The sequence below is a fragment of the Carassius auratus genome, chromosome 48, assembly GCF_003368295.1.
Source record: "Carassius auratus strain Wakin chromosome 48, ASM336829v1, whole genome shotgun sequence".
Lineage (NCBI taxonomy): Eukaryota > Metazoa > Chordata > Actinopteri > Cypriniformes > Cyprinidae > Carassius > Carassius auratus.
Genome location: NC_039290.1, coordinates 8,254,774 through 8,267,704, shown reverse-complemented (window position 1 = coordinate 8,267,704; position 12,931 = coordinate 8,254,774).

The following is a 12,931-nucleotide window of genomic DNA, read 5'->3' as shown; positions in this document are numbered from 1 at the left end:
GCTGAATAAACCTACCATTATCTTTTTGGATAAAAACCAAGGTCGTTATTGTTATTATTATTATTAATAATATTTATAAACCATTTAATAATGAGCCTTTAATTACATACAGTAGCCTAATAAGCGTTCAAGCGCATGTCAATGATCATGTGACTGACTATGTAAGAAATGCAATTCCGGGTTCATAGGATTACAAACTCATGCTGTGTCCCAATGTGCCTACTTATACTACAGCCTAGAAGTATGTACTTTTTAGTGAAGAAAAAGGACACACTTTTGAGGGAGTAGTAGATTAGGAGGCAAGCTATCGTGTCCATACAGCTGCATCTTTAACGGACTGCTCTGTCGCAAAGTTACACTGTAGACTGGCCTGTCAATAATCTTGTCACAGTTAAAATCCACATTTTATTTCATTTAACTTCCTATAACATATCGGAGAGAAAAGAGTGTAGCACGTTCATCTGCGAGCCGTGGATCTCTATGCAGAGAACTGCTCATATTTTCTGCATAATCTATTAAAAAATGAAAACAAAAAAAGTCTGATCTATTTAAAAGTGCTTGTAAAAGTATCCATTGTTGTCGCAGATGAAATATAACACAGATAAGATTAAATAAATCCTAATTTTGTTGATTATTAGTAACTCAAACCCCTTTATTTAAACCTCTCTACTTTTGTAGTTCTCAACTGAAATATCGTCAAAGCGCAATGTATTGTGGGTAATATTAGCCATTAAAGTGTGCATGAATCCACACTTCGACCTGGAATAGTACACCATATGGGGACTTTTGGCATACTCTTTTCAACATACTATGCTTTCTGGGTCACACTTAGGCTGTGTTCAAAATGGCATACTTGCTTACTGCCCAGTACACAGGGCATACTGCCTACAATTTTTTTTTAAGAATAGTGTGCGAAACAGTATGCAATAAGCAATAAATGTTTCAGAGTAGTATGCTTAAGTGCTGTCACATGGCAAACGCTGAACATTAATTCAGCACAGCTGTAAAGGTTGTTACATTAGAAACAAATGAGCTAACTCTTCTTTTTACAAAGGCTTACGGCATTTCTCATTCATTGCTATGGTATCTGTAAACAGCGACTGAGTGTCACACAACTCCAACCGACTGTGATTGGTTGTTAAGGCACACATGATCCAAGTTGACCGTTACACTTTCTTCAAAATTAAGTTATACAGACCATCGTATCTCCCTACATTAAGACAATCTCAGCTCAGACATCCACTGCAAATTTATATTCATCCAAAAGCATGTGTTTAATCACTGAGAAGCTTTAGAGATTTATTTTTACAGACGTCCCCATGAGAAACAATAACCCTCTTAAAGCTGCAGAAGGGAACTTTTGACGCTGTAGCGGTTAATAAACAGAACTGCTTGCGTCTTGCGGAAGAACATTGTAGCCGGATCTACTTCTCTCTGTTTATGTCTATGAAGAATCACAAAGGTACTGGGTTACTCTGCCGCGGTACCCCAGAAGCAATCTAAAATAGTCCGAATATAAACACTTATTATAGGTGCACCCTAGTGATTCAGGACAAGCCAAAAACACGGTTTGGAAAATGGATTCATGGTGTACTCGCTTATTATGTTAATTTTTCTACATTTTGAACACAAACAAAGTTACGGACCGCAGCTCTGATTGGTTGTTAATTACCGGGAGCGCATGACTTTCTGCAAATGGCAATAGGAGCACTGGGAGGAGCCAGAGGAGCTTGATTTTTTTCACATATTATCTGTCTCATATTCTACTGTCAGGACATAATGACAGGTTTAATAAATATGTAAAAAATATTTTTTTTACAAAAGTTCCCTACAGCACCTTTAATAGGGCTTAATATCTATACTTTATTTTAGCCTTATTTCAATTGTCACAGCAAACTAATATAAGCGCACTTTATACTGCACAATTTGCCAGATGTAGTAGAAAATCTAAATATTGTGTGCATGCTGAAAATGGCCATACTGCACACAGTATATACTGCAGAAATAGGAAGTACATGCTATTACAAATATTCTGTAAATCAGGGGTCTCCAAACTCGATCCTGGAGGGCCGGTGTCGTCCAGAGTCACACCTGCCTGGAAGTTTCTAGTATGCCTAGTAAGAGCTTAATAGTTAGCTGGTTCAGCTCTGCTCTAAATATTTCTGCTTCCTGTGTGATGTTGCAGTCGTCCACTAGGTGGAAGTAAAGTACAGCAGAACATGTGCTTCTGTAGCTGAATGGAAATAAGCCATGAAGGTTATTTAGGAGAAATTGTGTTTTCGTAATTATGTGCAAAGAGTACATGGAAATTGAAATGAATCAGGTCAGGACAGTTGAATTACAGGGTTTGCATGTTAATCAAGAAATAGTGCAAAATAACGCATCGGTGGATGAATTACAAATAACAAGAACTCCCACAATGCCTCTCAAGGACCTCTGACGTTAAATACCAGATAAAATGCAGTAAAACAGAAACACACAATCACGTACTGTAATTATGGGTTTGCTGTTGCCTGACAGGAGTGGTGGAAACTTGTCAGAGGTGCTAAATATAGCTGCTGTCCCTTTCCAACAAGACACAGTGGACACCTGTCACACACACACACACACACACACACAAACACTTACCCACAATGCTTAACTTTCACTTTGCACCACCTCCTACACTCTTCCTTTGGCTTCAGACGTCCCAGCTGTTCTCCCCTTCATCTCTAACTTCAAAGCAAAAAAGGAGGAGGAAAAATTAAGGAATATTATGTCGGGAAAAGCGCACCGATCCTGTATTTATCAGTCTGCAACACTGCTTTACGACAAAGGCATTGCTGTACATGCTATGCCATTTCAAACCCATAAATGTCCATTAAAGTCATTAATTAAAATGATGACAAGTGGCGTCTTCCCAATTCTAAAGCAGGAAAAGGTGGCTAATTGCTTCCTCAGAGCAGATCACCTCAAACATACCCCATAAAACTGTCACATCAAAAAAATCAGTGTAACAAGTAAACAGGACCAGTTTCCACAAAAATTACAAGGCAGTGAAGCTTTTAGTAAACCCATAACTACATATGTTTAATCTCTAGCATACTTCACTAATACCATGAAGAGACTCCAACAGAGGGAATAAACTAGAGTTCCAAGAAACACATAACCCCTAACCTTTCCTGAAATGCAGTAGCTTTGCACATGTTAACAAGGTCTTAGCGGGGAACAGATAAATCAAAGTGTATTCGATGGTTTAATAGCGTAAACCGAAATAGGATTAGTGTCAACACATTCCAAGGAGCTTAGCAGCACCTTCGTGTAAAACCCTCGAAACCTTTCTTAATGAAAGAAACCGTCTCGATGCACATTCTATAAGAAGTAAAGAAATTACTGAAGCAGAAGACGCACAGTGATTGTGAACACTACATGTTTGCTTCTCCCTGAGCTCAGGGCTAATAACAGTTTCTCAAATGACCTCTCGGTGATCACATGGCTCCGATTCCAGGCCTCTGAGGTCATATTCTGGATGTGAAGTTCAGGAGTGTGACTGACAGCTTTCTACTATGAGCTGCTGAGGACGACGGGCAAACTTTCAACACACACTTTGTTTGTAACACCATTAATTCATTTTGAGTGGCATCAACACTGGTTCCTAATTGAGCGACGGCAGCACTGTAAGCCTAACATACCTGATGTCTCATGTTTCTGAGTCATAACGTGCACGAAAACGTGATTTGATACAAGTAAGAAGATGCCTGCCATGGCACATGCTGAATGCAGGATATGTTTGGCACACAAGTCTTGAAGCCGTCAAAAAGCCTGCCAAGAAGAAATCAGTGCATTTGTGATTAACAGATTTTGTCTAAGGATAGAATATGGTTATTGGTTATTACCAAATGACCAGCCTGTGAGATGTTGCAATAGAATGATGCCATGATTTTATTATAGTGACAACTCCCATTGAGAAAGCTGAGGTTAAGTGCCTCCTCAAGGGCACAGTGGTGATGAATCTTGGCTCACCCCTTACAGGGAAGGAACCACAGAGGTCTGTGATACACAGGGAAAGTCATCTGATAGCATTCAACTCAATTGCAGTCGCTCAGCTACTGTAGCACATGACCCCCTTGAAGTATGCAACCTAGAGGATGCCATCTTTGTTTCATGGCCACTCAGTTTCAGAAACATGTGACTAATTACTAGTCAAAAGCAAAAAAAGTTAATTTCGTGATTTCAAGAGCCCTGCAAATATAACCGCTCCATGAGAAAACATTTTCTATAATATAAAGACATATATGTCTTGGGAAAAAGCAGTTTCAAAAAAGAAACATGCTTTTTGACAGCATAATGATGCAGTTATGACTTTTTCAGAGGCCTTGGTTCCAGAAGTATTTTCCCCATTCATTTTCTCATTAAAACTTTTCTTTGATTAAGAGTTCTCTGCTGAATCACAGCATTATAAACTTTTATAATCAAAAAAGCATACTAATATAATGGTATATTAATATTCTGTATTTTATTATATATTATATTCCACAAAAATATTAAGCACAACTATTTTCAGCGTTAACAATAATAAGAAATGTTTCTTGAGCAGCAAATCAGCGTATTAGAATAATTTCATGTGACATTGAATGCTGAAAAGTCAGCTTTGCATCACAGGAATAAATTACATTTTAAAATATATTCAAATAGAAAATAGTTATTTTAAATTGTAATAATATGTCACAATATTACAGTTTTTTCTGTATTTTTATAAAAGAAAATGCAGCCTTGTTGAGCAAAAGCAACTATTTTAAAAACATTTCCAAAAAAATAAACAAACCTTACCAGCCCCGAACTTTTGAACAGGCTATTAAATATTATTATTATCCTAATAATGTTAAAATTACACTGACTGATTGCTTCATCTGAAGCATATAACATTGATTAATAACCTCCAAGCTCATGGTTTGTCTGTTTAAAGGTTTAAACATAATCATTAAAAATCGATTTCTCTATGAAGAAAATTAATGGGATTTTTATTTCCAGAACCCAACCCTGGAATGTTCCGTTTACAGGCCCTGCATTATAACTGCTACACCGAAACACCACCACATTACTGGCTATCTGTTAAACTGAATGTGTACGGAGCGCAGACATTATGCATGGATTCACACATCAATATAAGCGCACATGCCAACGAATTGTTGACTTTGTGCACTCCAGATCTCTGAGTTCATTATAATACAAAAATCATCCTGACTATGCCCATCATGATCTTAGCCTCAGGATAAATGCAGTGTAACTACTTTCCACCCCTACTCCCACATTTCTTCTCTTTCCCACAGCGCAGCTTACTCTTGCTTAGCGTGCTCAGATCGGCCGCAGCTGTTCGTGTTGGTCTCCACCCTCTCCAGCAGAGCTCCATTACATAACATTACAGAGTGATTGATGAGCTCTCAGATTTCTGCGCACTGCCAAGTGTCCATTCTCTCTGTCCTCGGTCCAGTCTTCTGCATAAACTTTCCCATCTCCTGTCGCTTTCTCACCTCAGTCTTTTCTTCTTCAGAATTGGACAACGGGGAGAAATGACACAAGTGCAAAATCTTAGTCATCCAGTTTTATGAGCTTAATCTAATTCATGTCACAACATGCACCAAGCTGATTAAAAGGACATATATTGCACTTGTTGCACACAGATCTCCTGAGGAGACTTTTTCTAGCAAATGTTACACTTCTTGCATTACTGCTCACTCATTACTGGGTTTTCTGCACTAACCCGAAGTGTTTCTCAATTCTGATATGTGGCCAGATCATTAAACATCAGTTATCAGCTTTTTTACACTCTTATCATATCGTTATCATGATATGTCCTTATCATATCAAATATTTGAACATTACGGTGCAGCAGGAAAGAAATGAACAGAAGCGAACTTTGCAAGAGAAGAGAGACATGGAAAACATCTGTAATGGGTTTCATGGGGACAGTGAGCCGTTCTTTCTTTGACGTCACGTCTTTGAACAGGACACTCACCGAACAAGCTTTAGTGCTTTTTAGGGACTGTTACGGCACTCAGAAGTGTAGAGAGACACGCTCACTCTTAATCAAACTTTCAGCAGACTGTAATAATTTACCCTGAGAGGTGACAGCTGCTAATTCATATTCAGTAGCATTACTATTGCTTTAGCTCATAGAGGTAAGGATTTGAATCTTAACTCTTAAATACATTACATTTGAGCACATAACTCATCCTGCACTCTTTGTGCTATACGCACATGAGCAGTAGCTCAACTATCTGGCTTGTGGTGTAGTATTACATACATGTTCAGGAGATCAGACATAACTTTCACCTAGCAGGTCATAAAAAAAAACGGCCAAAAAATTTCATTATGTCAGAGATAGTTCATTGTAAAAAGTAATTGTAAAAAAAAAATAGATAAATAAATGGTGCTTGGTATTAACTAATTAAAATGAATCTGGATTGCATAATCAGATTACAAAATTAAAGTACATGTAATAAAATTCCTGACATTTTAACATAAAGGGACTACCATTACATATTACTTCCGTTGGCAGTAAATTAATAATTTATAAATTCTCTAATGTCGGCTCATGGTCACATGACATAACACATTTTTTAGTTTATTTTGATTGTCTATAATAAAATAATTTCTTTCTTTAATTTAACATTTTTATGATACATTGATTATTAGCTTTTTATCAACTCACAAACCAACTTCCTTCATGAACCCCAATTTGGTGTACATCATGTTGTGGATAAAAATGAAATATCTTTTCTTTCATTATAATTTTATGCATTATATTTTCTGTTTTCATATAGATCTTTTCTAGCATTTCTAGTTGTTTAATAAATATGATACAATATCATTTTTATTTACATGAAATTTGTGATAAACGAGTATGCAAAAAAGAATAAAAAATAGTCAGAATATATTACTTAAAATGTAATGTACTTCAAATTGATCACGTAACAATAATTTTTGTTATAAAATTTGTATTCAACAATGAAAAAAAAAAAAAATTTAAGTAATAAACCCATCACTGAAAATAAAACGTCTTGTGACTATTGTGAGATATAAAATCACAATGTGTAATATAGTTACATTTAATACAAAGCTAATATTGATAACGTTAATCTAAAGTTATTTATTTATTTATACTCTGAGGCATAAATGTGATTCTATATCACTGAGATTTAGGTGATTATTTTTTCAATGTGCTAAACACCTCCCATTACAACATTTATAGGCAAGAACCACTGATGTTTTCTTCTGAAAAATCAAGTTATACTTAGTCAAATTTAGTCCTTGTGCTGGGGAATCTTTATGGGTTTTAAAAAAAAAACTGTTCAACTAGACCTCCACATTTCTCACTATTTTTTCAGATATAGTGATGATGGCACATGAGGAAAAGCTTCCTGCTCGAGTTATGGAACAACACCGCAAGACCTGGGGAAAAAAGGGGAAACTCATCTGGAACATCTTTGAGTTGCAAACCAGCTCTGAGGACTCTGGACATGAGACTCATCCTGCACTTTATTTACAGCTGAATCTTTGAAGCCACTTCATTTTAAATATCTATAAAAGCCTGGCTGTTCAATATATAGTTTCCGTTGATCTGTCAAGAGCAATGATTGTAATATCATCTGTATTTTTGTTGAGCCAAAGCAGATAAAATCATAAGATCCTCTTCCACCTGCAAATGGTTCTCTCTAATATCCTTAAAGTGTGTAATGTTTTGCTCAGCAACACCAAACAGAAAGTTTTCAAACACTAACTCATCTTCCATTTTCGATACAGGTCATGCCATTTTGTCCACCTCAGTTGGGCCACCCAAATAAACACATTTTAATTGGTGCTTCTCCTTTGGTGCAGAAACTTGACATTTTTTTCATCATTTGCCAAAAATGGAATGTAGTATTAATGAGGGTCACTAGAGAAAGATGTACAGATCCCAGCTTACAAGAAATTCATAGTTTTCATAATTTTAATGTTGGCATCAGCACAGGTTTTAACAGATCTGTCATCTATCTGAAGTGTCTACCTGTTTCTGTTGTAGAACAGCATTGATTTAATCAAATTTAATTGTTGTTTTTATGATCTTTAATCTGCTGCATTTGTAGCAGTTGTAACAGTTACTGTCCCTTATTTTGACTGTCTTTAAAGTCACCTTGGTAGCAGGAAAACCTGTTCTTCATTTGATAAAAACAAACAGGCCCAGACTTGACTTTTAAAAGTGCTATACAAAATAAAGTTGTTATTATTATAAATAATAAAAGCATCCGACCACATCATCCAATAAATGGTGAAAAATCAAAGCGTACACAGAGCTTTTAGATTAGACAGAGAGATTTGAGATTATTTCTACAGAGCCAGCAAACATTCTTGATAAGAAAAAGGTTATTTGCTGAACTCAATAACCTGCAAAGGCCATTGATAACCCTTTATTGTTAATAATGTACAGCCAGTTGCATGCACAGTCATTCATAGAAGAAGCAGGCAAATGGCAGAGCGCCTCTGTCTTCTGGTTGTGATTTGCTGCAGTCATTATGACATTAAAGCAGGCTGGAGGGTTGGCCACAGCCTTTCTCGGAACAGGAACATCAGCATCCTCACACTCTTAAAATGGAGGGGAAACACAGAGAGGGGTATTCAGCACACGGAAGGGTAACATTAACCGTGATATGCAAGATGATGTTGGTCTAAAGAACAGTGCATATGGCTCCATCCAACAGCTGTTACATAAGTTACTCTGAGTACCCCTGCACCCCTCGGCTAGTGCTGGTTGTATGAATGTTTCAAATCAAAATGACTCTTAGTCCTCGACCTTCATTCATAATGGAAGCATTTGTTCAGAATCCATAGGACCAACAGCCAGCAATCAGACTCATTTGAATCAGCCCCACTATCGCTCCAAACCATCAGTGTTGGACAACAAAATTATGTACAATCTGGTGTAGTTTCAGTCCAAAAGCAGCTAAAGCTGGCTCTCCCTATACATACACATCTGGGCTCCATCACGGTTCTCTTCTAGCCATCTGGGGGTGTTTAATTTCTCTCTCTCTCTCTGAAAGCAAAAGTAGTATGAAGGTCTCACTAGATCAACTGGTTCCAACCATGGGGTAAAATGATCTCACTTTGAGCAGTGCAGCCACAGACTATAGACAATATCCTAGCACTGGAGAAGATATGAAGATGATGATTTGAGTGTGCTGATAGTGATATAATACATAAAATGCATAGTGCCTGAATCACAGAACTGAATTGGGAATTGTGCAAATCGAACACAATCTCTTGCCAATTTGTAACTAATTTATGCTTTATGCAATTATGTAATTATGTTGGTGCACTAGAGCAAGTTTTTTATTTTTAATTGGCTCAAGTAACAAAATATAGATGTGAATCATTACCCTAATTTATTTAATTGGATGAATGAAAAAAATAAATAAAATCAATGCACATTGTAATATACCAATTCACGTTATGAGACATATAGTTACATTGTGAGTTATAAAATCACATTGATGTAACATCCCAAGATACAAAGTTACATTTTGACCTATGTATATTTATAACTCAATATCAGCAGTTAGTGCATAATATTTGCTGTCAAATACGGTATCTTCAGTTAATTCACAAAGCGTCTATTTAAAGACATCCTGTGAAACTTCACACACCTTTAAGCAGTAACTTCTCAAAACCTTGTTGCTCAGTTGAAGTTCAAAGGTCAAATACACAATCACTGATCCGTTGTTTTGCCCTCATCATCTGACGGTTGTCTCAGTGGGTGCTGGGAACGGTGTGGCCCTCCATTAGCTGAATGTGATCGCTGTGCTTGAAAATGAAACATCATTGAGGTTTCGCATGAATCAGACTACACAGTTGGAGCTTTGGGTTCTGTGACTTGAGTCTCTGATAGCATTTCCCGAGAGACAAACCTGCAGAGTGAGGAGGAAAAAAGAGCCTTTTAACCGGAGGACTGATCTCTTCTGTGAAAAAGTCAAGCTCACTGGAGTGATGTCAGTGCAGAAAGCACACCCACGTCCCACTCCAACCTAAACAAACCTATGAAATAATGAGGTACACAAGCCAAAAAACGCTGACGCTCAATGAAAAAGGGAAGAAAGAAAAGATGCAGGAGACAGATAAAAATCAAATCTCAGGAGGGCGAGTTGCCAGACCTCCTAAAGCCAAAAGTTGAATGCTGGAAGCTTAATAATGTCACCTTTCAGAAAACTGTGAACAACAACTGTTCTCAATTAGCGGGGTGGTGACGCAGCATATGAATTAACTTTAATTGAAATAGCACTCACATTTGGTTTGACTCGCAAAAAAACTAGTAAGTAGTGTGACAGAGGAGTTAGATGATAAACAGGGTGATCTGATGCCAAGAGTTTTGAAGCGAAAGTGTTAGAGTCCATAGTATTTCTGAGCTTGAAGCAGTAAGCTGTGTTTAAAGAGGCGTTTCAGAAACAAGACTCTTGCAATGCTGTGATACATATGTCATTTAAAAAAAAGGATTTGTTTAAATGCATTCAAAATGAAAATACATGCAACGGATGACCATCACAAAAACACTGCATAATGAACTGGTTGTTCAAAACAATTAAACAGGAAAAATTTGCTAAATTTGCAGCTACTATAGTTGTGGCACTTACATGTACAGTGCAAAAACAATTGTCTTTTTGATTTTCCAGTAAAAAATATATTTAAAAAAATCGTAATAATAATAATGAAATAAAAAAGAACTATATATATTACAGCTTTGCATTGATTATATCTGTAATAAACAATTCAAATCAAATTCTGTTCAAAAGTTTAGGTAAAAAACTTTTTTTTTTCTTAAACATACTTTTATTTAGCAAGAACAAATTAAATTGATCAAATGTGACAGTGAAGAAATTGTTATTTGTATTCCAAATAAAAAAAATTCTTCAGGTCCCATAAATTCTTTTGATTTCCAGCATCTTTTGCATATTTGAAACCTTTCCAATGATGACTGATTTTGAGATCCATCTTTTCAAACAGAGGACAATGAGGGACTCAACTATTACAAAAGGTTCAAATAGGCAAAAAATTCTCTGTGTAAAAATATGGATCTCAAAATCATACAGTCATTGTTGGAAAGGGTTCAAATATGCCAAAGATTCTGGAGAAACAAAGGACCTGAAGGATGTTTCTGAAGAAGAGCTTAACTGTTTAACTGTTTAGGACTCAGCTGTGGAACATCCAGGTAACAACATATTATTAAGAATCATGCACATGTAAACTTTTGAATGGGGTCATTTTTATAAATTCAACTATAATTTTCTCTTGTGGACTAATACTATGTGTAAACATCTTTTCTGTTAAATATCTTATTCAGGTAAGTACTAAGTAAAAATAACACGCCTTTCGTATGATTTCTTATGACACCTCTGCCGTTGTCTGTGGTTCAGCAAATTCCTTGACACGTCTGTGTGTGGTGGCTCTTGATGCCTTGACCCCAGCCTCAGTCCATTTCACTATAGAAATTCACTCAAATTCTTGAATTGATTTTGCTTGACAATCCTCATAAGGCTGCGGTTCTCTCTGTTGGTTGTGCATCTTTTTCTTCCACACTTTTTCCTTCCACTCAACTTTCTGTTCATATGCTTGGATACAGCACTCTGTGAACAGTCAGCTTATTTGGCAATGAATGTTTGTGGCTTATCCTCCATGTGAAGGGTGTCAATGATTGTCCTCTGGACAACTGTCAGATCATCCTCCCCATGATTGTGTAGCCTATAAAACCAAACTGAGAGACCATTCTGAAGGCTCAGGAAACCTGTGCAGGTGTTTTGAGTTGATTAGTTGAATGGCGTATCACCATATTCTAATTTGTTGAGAAAGCAAATTGGTGGGTTTTTGTTAACTTTGAGCCAGAATCATCACAATTAAAAGAACCAAAGATTTAACTACTTCAGTCTGTGTGCATTGAATTTATTTAATACATGTTTTTCACAATTTGAGTTGAATTACTGAAATAAATGAACATTTATTACTACACATTAATAGTATAGTAAGAACATTTACATATAATCCAAAAGAGAATACAACAGAGCAGGTATTCCAAAACATTTTATAACTCTCTACTGGAGCTGAGGATGGGATGACTGTGTTAAACCTCACAAAAAGGTGCTTGATTAGGGAATACTGCTCCAAAGATGCCAAATCCCTCCTTTGATCCTCAAAGCAGAGCAAACACTCCAGCTCTGCCTTGGCTTCTAGCTCAGTACAATAGTTCTCAACAACATTATGTAAATTAGTAAACTATTTAGCCTAGGCAACTAAAACGAACACCAACATTTAACACAAACTGTTATATAGCAATTTATGCAAAAAGAAAAACAATAATAAATTTGATGGAAAGCTGGCAGCCTGCACATTTCTTAATTTGACCACCTTACATTTTCTGTTCTGATTTCAACAAAGTTTGGTCAAAACTAGCCTATTAAGGAGGCACCAATCAGAGGTCGCATTTTTCATGTAGACTTCTTACAAAGTATTTTACAGTATTTTAAAACTACGAAAAATACGAAACAAAAATACAAAATACAAATACAAAAATACGAAACACTGAAGTATTTTGATACAAAATACAAAACCATTTTCATTAACCCTATCAAATAGAAATTACAAAATACTATTTTCAATTTTGAAATACATGTATCATAAATACTGCCCATCCCTGATTATAGTAATACCATGTTTTTTATTTTAAGGTCAGTTCAGGATCATGGTGTATTCCAGAGTATTATTACCAAAATATTATTTCTGACACCATCACTGAATTGTGGCTCCACTATAGTCCTTTTATTTTATTTTTTTTGGACATGTTAAAATTACCTTATTCCTGACATACCTTAGAGCAGTGGTATGTGAAAAGTTACTTTAAAAAAGTTTTGGAGCCGCTTCTGTTCTCCACCAT